This window comes from Microtus oregoni, unplaced genomic scaffold (assembly GCF_018167655.1).
Source record: "Microtus oregoni isolate MIOR12 unplaced genomic scaffold, Mior012 000053F_ref0000044, whole genome shotgun sequence".
NCBI lineage: Eukaryota > Metazoa > Chordata > Mammalia > Rodentia > Cricetidae > Microtus > Microtus oregoni.
This window is the reverse complement of record NW_024543829.1, coordinates 12,559,089-12,572,168: the sequence shown is the minus strand read 5'-3', so window position 1 is coordinate 12,572,168 and position 13,080 is coordinate 12,559,089. Positions and strand designations below refer to the sequence as shown.

Sequence of the window (13,080 nt, the reverse complement as noted above, 5' to 3'; positions counted from 1 at the left end):
GTTCTTTCATTGAGTGACTTTTGTTAGTGATTTTGTGACAGCAACAGGTAAAGTAACTGCTACAGATGCGAAATCAAAGTTCTGTGGGAGCAAAGAGACCAATCCATTCTGTTTGCAGAGAATCTGAACAGCTTTCACAAAAGAGAAGGCATTGAGGAACATTGAAACGTGAGTACAATTAGGAAGGAAAATGAAAGGTAGAGAGTAATTAAAACAAAAGCATGAAACGGGGACATTCAGTTGGGTTTGTAAAGTTATGTTTTGCATGGCCATGTTAGCATAAATAAATTTGCCAGAAGGAGAGAAAGTGAACAGGGGAAGAGGGCATTGGTTATCAACCTTGGGGGTCCATATTCAGTGCTTGGTAGCTCGGAGGAAACCGCTGTGAATGTTTGAGCCTGGATTGAGTTGATCAGACCTATGTTGTGGAAAGATAACTGGGGTGTGAAGGATGGATTGAAAGAGAGCGAGAGACAGAGACAGAGACAGAGAGAGACAGACAGAGACAGAGAGAGACAGAGACAGAGAAAGAGAGAGCCCAGTTGGGGGTGCATTTCATTAAGGATCCAGGCAAGCTACAAAGGGCCTGAACTACAAAGTTTCCCAGCTAAGGCTAAGAGGAAGGAATAGTCTACTCCAAGTCAGAAGTGAGGAAACAAAGTTGCAGGCTCAAGCAGGAGGTGCTGAGGGGAAGGAAGAAGCCCGACCTCTCCAGGTGCAGGCTTGCCCACCCAGAAGGGGAAGGCAGGTCAGAAACCTCAACCATCTGGAAGCGTGGTTTCTAAAATGGGCTGAAAGGATGCCGCAGCAAAGCAAACCCAGCCCTCAGAGAAGTCCCCACCAAAAAGGCTGAGCAACCTAGATAGTAAGTCAGTCGGCTAACTAACGGTTGGTTGCTTGACTGGCTGGTTAGTGAGTTGGTTGGTTAGTTTTTAGCCTGAGGGTCTCTAGTACTGAAACTCTGCAATGAGATTTCCCATCTGTCTCCAAAGCCTCCATCGGTCTGGAAGTTTCCTGTTCACTACACAGAGCACATGAACAGGTCCTGTGACGCAGGAATGTGCCCGGGATGCAGCTGGGTTTGGGGGTATAACACCCCTCCCTCACCAGCCACATCAGAGCACACTGGGAGAGCTTGGCAGCCTTGAGAGGTACAGCCACATACCATCCAGTGTGGGATCTGTCTGCAGCCAGACAGATGTGAACAGCCTGGCTTGTTCCTTCTGACTTTTTTTCGGGTTCTTTTTAAATCTGGACAAAGGCGACCTCAGTTAGCTATCTCCAAGATCTCCAGAGTGCTCGTGCTCAAAGCCCCCATCTCTGAACCTCCCTCGCTTAGGCTTCTCTGATCCCTATAAAGGGTTTTAATTACAGAGAGATCCCAATCACTTGATTAATTTTCCATGTGTATAGAAACCCACAGCAAACCGTTCCGTTCCATCAACCAAAAGTACTTTTCATAAGCTTGAATAGCTGCTGTCTTTCAGCTCACCACCATCTCACCTTCAAGGATCTCTCTCCCTCCCTGCTCCCCCTTTTTTTTACCCCAAGCTTTAAAGTAGGAGCTTCCAGACTTTGGGGCTGGAGCAATGGCTCAGTCAGTAAAGTGCTTGTTATGCAATCATGAGAACCTGAGTTTGGCTGGGTGTGGTGGCACAAGCCTCTAATTCCAGCACTCAGGAGGCAGAGGCTGTTGAATGTCTGTGAGTTCCAGGCCAGCCTGGTCTACAGAGCTAGTTCTAGGACAACCAGGGCTACACAGAGCAGGCCTGTCTTTGAGAGAGAGAGAGGAAGAGGAAGGAAGGGAGGAAGGGAGGGAGGGAGGGAGAAAGAGAGAGAGAGAGAGAGAGAGAAACCTGAGTTTGGATCCCAAAGCCCATGTATGGAGAAAGCCATTTGTGGATGGAGACAGACAGGGAGACAGACAGGTGGATCCCTGAAGCTCACTGGGAAGTCAACAATCAAACTGAGTCTTCTCCATGAGAAACTGTCTTGATAAAAGTAAGGTGAAGAATGTTGTTGATCCCCTAGCCTCTACACTTTCATACATACATGCACACACACATACACAAATGAATGCATACATATACACACAAACACACATACACACATGAATGTATGCATACACCCAAATGCGCACACACACACATACACACACACACACACACACACACACACACACACACACCTCACATAGATTTTCCTATCTATGTCCAGTGTGCCAAAATCCATTCAACACCCTGGCCTTTCTAGTTTTGAGCACCTAACTCTCAGATGAGTTGGTAGCCAGCCAGCCCACAGCTGGAGAGGCTGGCTGCACAGACCTGGCGTTGGCAGCTGGAGCTGGTGTGTGCGTCTCAGGAGGCCTATGTTATAATGGCCTCAGTGTCTGAGGAGAAGAGGCCAGTAAAGGGCTGAACAAAGAACTGCTTGTATGAATTGGGCTGTGTTTGCTGCTGTTCCTGCTACCTGGCCGATCCTGGCATCAGACCCCTGCTCTCCTTCCAATCCCTTCTCCTTTCTTCCGAGACTGCTTTAGTGTTTCCCTAGACACAGTGCCCCTTCCAAATTTGTGCTATTCTTGGTGTCAGGGCTGCTCGACCATATCCAAGACCTCCAAGAACAAGGACAGTCATTAACAGCACAGCTGTTCATACCCAGTTTGTGCTCAGCTTGTGTGTGTGTGTGTGTGCCAGACATACATTTTTGTCATGCAATGTTCACCACAACCCTAAGGTAAATTCCATTCAGAGCCAGACAGGCTCTCTAGAAGAGGAAACGAAGGCACACAGAACCCCATTAGCTTTGCTCAGCTAGTAAATCATGGCTGCGGCTTAACGTTGCAACTCCATTCCTGGGGTGTTGAGCTGCTACTACACTCAAGTTCACAGAGCTGTGCTCCTCCATCCCTCCATCGCTTCTCAGACAGGAAATCGAGAACAGAACAAAGTCTCTCTCCCAATGTCCCTAACATTCCCTAAACTTTGGTCAGGGTGAAAATTTAACAGACCTGGCATAGAAAAGTTTGAGAAGTGGGTTGTGACAGTGGGAAGAACTCTAGATGGGAAGTGGAATTCTCCAAGAGTCTTTCTCCACGCTTCACCCGTGACCCTCTAACTGCCCCCACTCCCCACACTTCACCCATGCCCTCTAACTGCTCCCACTCCCCATATTTCCGTGTCTTCCTCCACGCTTTACCCATGACCTTCTAACTGCTCCCACTCCCCGTATTTCTCTCAGTAAATACGACTTTTCACAGCGAGGGCCCAGCTGCTCACCTGCTTTACTTTCCAGCTGCACCTCTACTGCTTCCCAGGCCCAATTCCCCCCAGTATGGTCTCTGATTCTGCACCTACTCTGTGGCTTCCTATTGACCCCACCTTACAAAGAGTCCCTGAGACTGCTGCCTAGAGGAAAAGCCACCGCTGCTTCCCCAGCCCCGCCTTCATCCTGTGTTACAAATAGAAAACAGAATCTCAAGTTCTCTTTCAGGTTTGCAGGTAAATATGCACAATACAGTGAGTCCAGACACCAGACCTGCACAGTGAAAATTGCGTATGTGGTCTCTGCACATCACCCTCCTTCCCTCAGAAGCTCTGATGGGGTGTGTGTTGTGAAAGCCAAAGAGGTGATTGTGACTAGAGGTTCTCCGTGGCCTCTGATTGAGGGTTGGTTGCCAGGGGAACCAGGTGATTAGAGGGCTGACACTTAGCACCCTAAATACGCGCTCACTGTTCCCCTCCTTTAAGGAGAGAAGAGATGTGATGCGGGATGCTCTTCTCTCTGCTTTGAATATGTCTTATTACCAATGGTTAATAAAGAAGCTGATTTGGCCAAGAGCCAGGCAGAATAGAGTCAGGCCAGAAATCCAAGAAGAGAGACAGGGAGAAAGAAAAAGGAGTCAGGGAGACGCCAGCAGCTGCCAGAATAGCAAGATGTAAGGTAGCAAGCCACAAGCCTCGTGTTAAAATATAGACTGATATAAATGGGTTAATTTAGTTATAAGAGCTAGTTAATAATAAGCCTGAGCTAATAGGTCAAATAGTTTGAGTGGTTGCTCGGGAACTGGCAGTGATAAGAGCAACCTCCAGTTACAGAGATACTGACATTTCTATTAATTATTAATGACCAGTAAGGCCTCCATTAAAATATAGAAGCCCAAAGGACAGGGTTTAGAAAGCTTCTGGGGAGGGTGCACATCTCAGCTCCATGAGAACAGAAACTTCCAAGCTCAGGACCCTCCCAGACTTCTTCCTATCTACATCCTTTACTAAACCCTGTGTCGTGTACTGGAAGATGCACAGGATCCCCTGCACTCTGTGAGACCATAGAGAGTGGTCAAGCCTCAGGAGTGGGCCAGTCAGAACCAGGGGCAACTGGTATCAGCCACCCCTGGCACTGTGCTCTTAACCTGAGGATCTGATACTACCCCAGGGTAAATAGTAACAAAATTTAATTAAACCACAAGATAGCTGGTGTCAGACAGTTGGTGAATGGAGGAATGACACCCACATCTGCTGCTACAAATGAAGTGCTGTTCAACACGGAGGAAAAATGCTTTTTCTCCCTCACAGACAACATTCCTAATGCCCCCCTCCATGATCTCATATATTACTCATGGAAATACAGAAGTGGAATTCTCTGACTTGAGGCAAGCTCCTTGGTGAATTTAAACTACTCCAGCTCCTGGGCTCTCGCTCCTGTGCAGTCCTGAGCACAGAGAGTAACAATGGTGGCTGGAACCCTGGGATATATCTTTCAGGGTATTACAGTGTTTCCAAGCAATGTCATTCTCCCAAAGAGGCCACCATTGGATAGAACTTTCCAGCAACCCCGAAAAGCTACAAGTCCTCCAGTACATCAAGACATACCTTCCTTCATTTTCAAAAACTAAATAACACATCCAAACATCATTAAAAATGTTTAACGTGAATGGTATGTGAAACTCACTGACTCCTCGATAGCCTTCTGGCCCCAAAACCTCCATCACCCCCAGATTACATCTGCAAGTGAGGACACAGAGCCACAGAAGGTATCCTTCATGCAGATGTGAGTGACAGAACAGAGTCAAATTCAGCAGTCACAGACCTACCCTCACCTGGATCACTTGACTCTAGGCTGTCAAGGAAGTGACATCAAGGCATTTGTCTCCCTTAGGATTGGCTCAAACCTCCATACATGTCCCAGGAAACTGCCGATTTCATGCCTAAAGTAATTAGGACTTCTCAAGGAACTGTTACCTCTTAAGACTTCTAGGGGTTTGTAGACACCTTAGGGACCAAGTTTTGTTTCCCCACTACACTTTCCCTAATTTCCGTCTTTGATTCTACAGTTCATGAATATTAATTTGTTTCTACCTTGACATAGATCCAGCGGGGACTTCTTTCTTGCTTGTCAAACTGCATCCTCCATCCACAGGGGGATCATAAAATCACTGTGTGAGACACCGTGTCCATGTAACACGATAACCAATACCCATCCCATGTGGGACAGTGGCTAGGGATGGGTTATTTACTCTTTCGCTCAATGAAATCTCACCTTACTTCTCAGTGTATGATGGACTCTTTATTCATCATCTTAATAGGAGAGTTAATTTGGTTAACTTGATTTTTTATTTCCATAATGTTCATTTCCCCTGTCAGCAAGCTTATAAAGACTTAGAGTTCTAGTTACAAATTCATAAGGTTTATTTTTTTAAGAGAGAGGATGTTATTGACTAGGACTTTTGAAAATTTTCTCAACAATTTATACCTTTTCACTGAAGCAATTAAAATGTCCTTCAAACAGATTGCTTTACCAACAGAAGACGAATAAGGATGAGGTGGGGAAAAAACAACCTGAGGAATATGTACATGTCAGCAGGAGATAAAAACTAACAATATTGTATAAAATGCTGAAGCTAATGGATAAACTTGGACTTGAGTTTCATTCTAACAAGTAAAGTCAATGCGAGCTTCTATGATGATGTCATATGATGACATGAACGTTGAGGCCGGAGCAACAGCTCAGCTGTGGCGAGCACTGGCTGCACTTCCAGAGGACCTGTTTAGGTTTCCAGCACCCACATAGCAACATCTCACTGATGTTTGCACCTCCAACTCCAAAGGCCCTGATGCCTTCTTCTGGCCTCTGTAGACACTGCAGGTCATGGAGGCAAAACATCCATACACGTAAAATAAAAGTAGATCTTTAAAACCGTAGACTTTATCCACAGTTCAAACACCTTTGAAAAATAATTAAATACATCTGGGCATTGTGGCTCACACCTTTGAACCCAGAACTTGGGAAGCAGAGACAGGCTGATCTCTGTGAGTTCCAATCTAGCCTAGCCTATGTAAAAAGTTCCAGGACAGACGGGGCTATGTAGAGAGAACCTGTCTCAAAAAGAAAAGAAAAGAAAAGAAAAGAAAAGAAAAGAAAAGAAAAGAAAAATGTCCCTGAGTTCTCTGAAAATTATATAAATTACTGACAAAATATCTAATTTGAGAGGTAGTCCAATGTATTGTTTGAAAATGAAACTAACTCTGAAGCTATAGGCAGTGACTTAAATTCCAAAATTTTTCCTTATTCATAAGCTGTAGCACAATTTCTAATTGGTCTTAATATTTAAAAAAAAACAGAATCAGATTTCAGGGATGAAAACTGAAAGACCAGAGAAGCAGAGCAGCCAGTCACTAGTTCTTATCTCTACGAAATCCTCAGAACCAAGAGGCAAAGTCCTGTCTCTATGAATCCTCAGACTGAATGCCATGAGCTCCTGTCTCCTCCCACCTAATATTCCTCTCTCTGCCCAGCCACCTCCTTCGTGTGACTGCCGAGTACTGAGACTAAAAGTATGAGCCACCACCACTTGACTCTGTTTCTCTCAGAGACTGGATCAATCTAGTGTAGCCCAAGGTGGCCTTGAACTCACAGAGATTTGTCTACCTCTGCCTCTTGAGTGCAGGGATTAAAGGTGTGTGCCACCACTGCCTGGCCTTTATGGTTAACTAGTGGCTTAGCTCCACACTGTGATCCTTGGGCAAGTTTTATTTGTTATAGCACAAAAAAAATCATATAATAAGCTATGAAACTCTGGACAGGTTATTTTACTTTTTATGTTTCTTTATTCATAAAGTGCAAATAATGGGAACAGGTCTTTGTGTTGTGGATCTCATATATACAAAATACCTAGAAAAGGCTTTGTCCACAGAGACTGATGTATGTGCTTGCTTTTTGGAATTTCTCTCTAGAAATTCTATAGCTGTTACTAAAAAGTCTAACTCTCATCTATGGTTACTTATCAGGTAACAAAATCAAATAAGATATAGATCACCTAAAAATAGTATTCTTTCTGTATAAATGAATACAGTGTAGTGGTTTTTAATGATAAATCAGAAAATAAAGTTAAAACTCTTCCTAGTACTGAAAATAGGGTATCATTGCACAAAATATCCAGGCTGGTAGAGATTTGTATGTTGAACCTGGAGCACTGATATTATGGAAGAAGTGATAGTTTTCATTTTTGACAGTATATCATAATGATGATGGGATTCTTAGGAAATTTATTACGTGATTTATATCTAGTCACACAACTGAATCATACTCCATTACAAAATTAAGAGAATGCATGATTAATCGACTTTAAATAAACTAAGGCAGTATCAGAGATTAAAAATCATGCACAGCCAAGTGGTGGCGCCCACCTTTAATCCCAACAGTAGGGAAACAGAGGCAGGTGGATCTCTGTGAGTCTGAAGCCAGTCTGGTCTACAAAGTGAGTTCCAGGACAGTCATAGCTGTTACACAGAGAAACCCTGTCTCTAGGGTGGGGATGGGGGATCATGGATGAAAAATGCAACTGGAAAACTTGGTAGAATGAGATGCTACCAATGCTGCTATTTATTGTGTGTTCCATATATCCTGGGATATGGGCATCAAAAACCAGTCTACCAAAGCTCATAGACAAACAGAAAGACACAGTCTACTTATTAATCTTAACAAAGGAACCTATTGAAATGAATAATTACTGGGGATATTTTACTTGGATATTAGTGCTGGTTAAATTCACTGAACATACTGAAGGGCTCTAGTAGGCCCAGGATGGCAAACCTGGTATGGGCAGGTCCTTCCCATCCTGCTTCCTTCTCCCTTGCTAAACCGTTAGACTGCTTTCCTAAAGCTAGCCACCAAGGTCTATTCTCTTATTTGGTCATTTTCTTATGTCTAACTAAAACTCCAAGGTCCAGGTATCAAACATCAAGGTTCAACAATCAAAATCCATTACTTGGCTACCCTAGGTAACATGTCAAAACAGGACTTATCAACTAACCCTAGACACCATCACAGACTTCCTCTTTCTCCTTAGAAACCATCCTGAAGAGAGACACCCATCACCGTTGTTGCCAGGTTCAAAGGTAGCCACCCCACTTGTCCTTTCCAAGAAAATAATTTTTCTTTGTGCTGAAAATTTGGCATCTAGATGTGTTCTGCCCAAAGGCCCTTTTCACTATCAGGGTATAGAAACTCAGGGACAGGCTCGCCGGCCGTCCTGCGGGCGGGCGCCCGCAGCCGTGGGAAATGCAGCTGTCAGTATTGACTCCAGAAGAGATAAGGTTAACAATGGAGGACGTTGGGAAGGTTACCAGAAAGATGTCGTCATCAGTGCCAGGCTCGGTCGATGTCATAGGTTAAAACGTTTCCCCAGAGAAGAAAGACCGTAACCACCGTGATGGACTCAGAAGCGCATGATAAGAGGCCCCCAATGTTGACCTCTTCAAACCAGGATCTGTCTCCTCACATTGCAGACGTGGGTGAGATAAAGCATTACTTCTGTGGCTGCTGCGCAGCGTTCAACAACGTGGCCATCAGGTACCCCGTTCAGAAGATCCTCTTTCGGCAGCAGCTGTACGGCCTCAAAACCCGGGATGCAATACTCCAGCTGAGGAGGGATGGGTTTCGAAACTTGTATCGTGGGATCCTCTCCCCTCCCCCCCCCCCCCCCCCCCCCGCTGATGCAGAAGACAACCACGCTGGCGCTTATGTTTGGTCTGTACGAGGACCTGTCACGCCTGCTCCGCAAGCACGTGAGCGGTGCTCCCGAGTTTGCCACCAGAAGTGTGGCGGCGCTGCTTGCCGGGACAACAGAAGCCATTCTCACTCCATTTGAAAGGGTTCAGACTTTGCTTCAGGACCACAAGCATCACGATAAGTTCACAAACACTTACCAGGCCTCCCGGGCCCTGAGATGCCACGGAATTGCAGAGTATTACCGAGGCTTTGTGCCTATCCTTTTCCGAAATGGATTCAGCAATATCCTTTTTTTTGGCCTTCGAGGGCCCATTAAAGAGCATCTGCCTACTGCCACCATGAATAGTGAGCATTTGGTCAACGACTTTATCTGTGGAGGTGTGCTGGGTGCTATGCTGGGCTTCCTGAGCTTCCCAATTAATGTTGTGAAGGCTCGGATCCAGCCTCAGATTGGCGGGCCGTTCCAGTCTTTCCCCATGGTTTTCAAGACAATCTGGCTCGAGCGGGACAGGAAGCTGATCAATCTCTTCAGAGGCGCCCATCTCAATTACCATCGCTCTCTCATCTCCTGGGGAATAATCAATGCCACCTATGAGTTTTTGTTAAAGATTGTATGATACGGTCACTACAGGAAATGTTATTCTCCACCAACTAGACCTAAAGAGAGTGCAATTTGTCTTTGTTCCTAATTGGCTTAAATACCAGTTGGCGTAAGTCCAGGCCATAATAAGTTATGAACAAAGCATTGACAGAAACATAAAAGGTTTCAGTGGGCAGGTGTCAGGGTTTTGGTTTGATCATTACTCAAGAGCTTTAGGCTGTTACCTGGTAACTAGCCGTGTGTCTGATGACCTTTTCAGGGCAGCTGTCAGCCAGATAGATTCCTTTTCCTCCCGGAAGCAAGCCTTGCTAGGCCTTCAGCATGGAAACAGTGGCATCAGCAGCCAGCGCGTGCGCTCCGTCCTAGGGCTTCTCAGGCCCACCTCTCACCTTCATTGCTTCTCCGCCCTCGGGGGTGATCTTCACTAAACTCCAGCATTGCACGGTGGGCGAGCATCTTAGCTGTGTAGTTCCATGATGAATTGTTGGATTTGAGACTAAGTGCTGTTGAGATGGCCATTAGCCACACTTGGTAGGATTGTGCAGCCAATGAAAGCTTCCATTTTACTGTTTAGCTTTGAACATTTTCTGTTTAATTCAGAATGTGACTTTTAAGCCCTTCTAGAATGTTCTTGTGTTTTTTTACTGAATTCATTGCCAAAACATAGGGTGACCAGTGGGGACATTGTCCCTTGTGAGTAGTACCTGTCATGTTCGTCTATCCTGTTCTCTGGTACTAGACTTTAAAATAAACACTTCCATAAAGTTTTAAAACAAAAAAGAAACTCAGGGACAAGAATCACATCTTTCTAGTTGCAAAGTATAACATTTGACAACCATTTCAAAATTGATGCGTGTTTATAAAAATTGTGATTATGCTTGTATTTTCAGTATTCTTAAATAAATCTGAAACTGCAGAGATAAAAAAATCAGCAAGGTACTCAACTCAGGAATTTCAGAAGATTGTCTAGTCAGTTTAAGTAATCTGCCCCAGCTTCTCCAGGCTCCCAATGTTGTTATAATATATCAGAAATGAAATAACTCACAGACACAACTCAACTGGAATCAAATTAGAACTCCTGTCATAACTTCTTGCAGCCCATTTTCATTTTACTTTTTTCCTTTTATTGAAAATAGACCTTTTTTAATGCCAGCAGACTTCCACCACTCAGTCAGAAGAATAAAACACCCCTATTGCATCTAAGATCAAGCTAGCCAGCAGAACTTCAGCCCCCAACTTGGACAGAGACTCCTTACTGGATCAGAGGTCAAGCCAGCTGCCAGAAATCCAAGCCACACAGACCAGAAGACCAAAGAGGAAACAGAAACCAAGGAACAAAACACCCATCCAACAAACACAAACTCAGAAATCAACACCTAGACCTATCATCTCAAAGACAATTATATAAGCATCAATATAAGAAGACAATCAATAACAGGAAGGCAATATGACAACCCCAGAGCCCTGTGATCCTATGGCAGCAAGACCTGAATATTCCAAGCAAGATGAAGCACAAAAAAAAAAAAACTTAAAATTAACTTTATGAAAAAGACAGAGGTCCTTATAGAGGAAATGGGGGGCAAATCCCTTAACAAAATTGAAGAAAAGACAAACAAAAAAAACTGAAGAAAATCAATATATCCATTAAAGAATGCCAAGAAAGCCAATGAAAAAGCAAACCTGAAAATTAAAATAGAAGCAATGAAGAAAACACAAACTGAGAGAATTCTGAAAACAGAAAATCTGGGTAAGTAATGGGAACTACAGAAGCAAATATCACCAACAGAATGCAAAACATGGAGGAGAGAATCTCAGGTGTTGAACATACAATAGAAGAAATAGAGCCATCCATCAAAAGTGTTAAATATAAAAAATTATTAACATGAGACAGGCAATATTTATTCAATAAGGATCCAGGAAGGGCTCATGTGGCCCCATTCCTCCCTGAAGGACAACATTAGTTAATGGTTGGTAGAAGATGGAGTGATTTTCTTCAGTAATGTAGCCAGTGAAAAGTTGCCTATGCTTCAATAGCCTCTCACACATGGTCATGAAAGCATCCTAGGTTAGACGCAGCAGTTCACAAACACAAACAAAACCACCACATTAGGAGAGGAACTTGTTGAAGAAGTCTTTCAGCTGGAGAGGGATGGAAGAGGGTATGGAGATGAAAATGCTAAACTTCATTACATACATGTATGAAACTGTCACTTAAATAAATATTGATTGATTTTTCAGAGAGAGAAAGAAAAGAGAGAGAATAAAGAAAGGGAGGGGGAAGAGAAGAAAGAAAGAAAGAAAGAAAGAGAAAGAGAAAGAGAGAGAAAGAAAGAAAAGGAAGAAAGAAAGAAAGAAAGAGAGAGAGAGAGAAAGAAAGAAAGGGAAGAAAGAAAGAAAGAAAGAAAGAAAGAAAGAAAGAAAAGGAAGAAAGGGGGGAGAAAGTTAGTTAGTTAGTTGGTTGTTGGTTCCTGGAGTCATAGTGCCCTAGTGAAGTGTAAAGTCAACAGGTTCCAGAATCTAGAGGTCTAGATGGTCTTAAAAGCAATGAATTGAATAAAAAGAAACATAGGAAATGAGTATACAACTAAAGAAGACATGAGGTTCAGGAAGAGCCCAAGTCTGGTCCAATTGCTAGAGATCCAGGAGAAAGAGTCTAGTTAGTGAAACTAGGAGCCAATGAGCAGAGAGGTCAGAAGGAAGACAGATCAGAGCTGCATTCAGTGTGCTAAAGGGAAGGTTCCTTAAGAAAGGACTAAGGGAATGAATGCCACCAAAAAGCTGAAATAAGAACCCAGGTTTCCTAGTAGATGATGTAGCCACAGAGTTTAGGTAGAGTAATGAGGAGCAAAGGCTGATGGAAGTGTGTTAAACAGAGGACACAAAGTAAGGAGCAGAGAAACAGCAGAGATAGCTATTAGAAGCTTGCCCGTAAAGGTAAGAGCAAAATCGGCCTGAGCAAGGTGTAAGGTTAAATATCAAAAAGCATAGAAAGGCACTTAAATGTCACTAAAGCATAAGAGAATATAAGTAATGTGGGAGAAAACAAAGTAGACTACAGGAAGAAACTCCGTGAGTGAGTGACCCCGTGCACAGATGGAAAGTCAGCCGTAGGTAGGAGCAAGAGCTTCTGTTTAAGCTGCAGAGAGGTGTGCCACAAGGGGTGGGTGCCAGACATGTTAGAGAAGCCCATTAGAGTTCTTTAAGCTGCTTTCATTTTCTCCGTGAAGTGAGGAGGGAGGCTCTAAATGGCAGGAACCAAGCCCTGGTGGCCTGAGAGCTGAGAAAACAGGACTGAGCTTTTTCTCTAGGAAGCTGGAGAGTGAAAGGCCACGGTGAGTGAAGAAGTTCCCAGGCGTGACTGAGAGCCACTTCAGGTTGGATTTAGCTGGTTGGGGCTCTACCAACCTCAAAGAAGAGAGTGAGCAAGGGGGTCCCCTGGAATGAAGCAAAACGCACAGAGCAGTCCATGG

The 13,080-nt window shown here is 44.1% G+C and overlaps 1 pseudogene; it reads left to right on the top strand.

Annotated features, from left to right (window-relative positions):
* Positions 1–8,666: 8,666 nt before the first annotated feature.
* Positions 8,667–9,660, top strand: LOC121437696 (annotated as a pseudogene).
* The last annotated feature ends 3,420 nt before the right edge of the window (positions 9,661–13,080 follow it).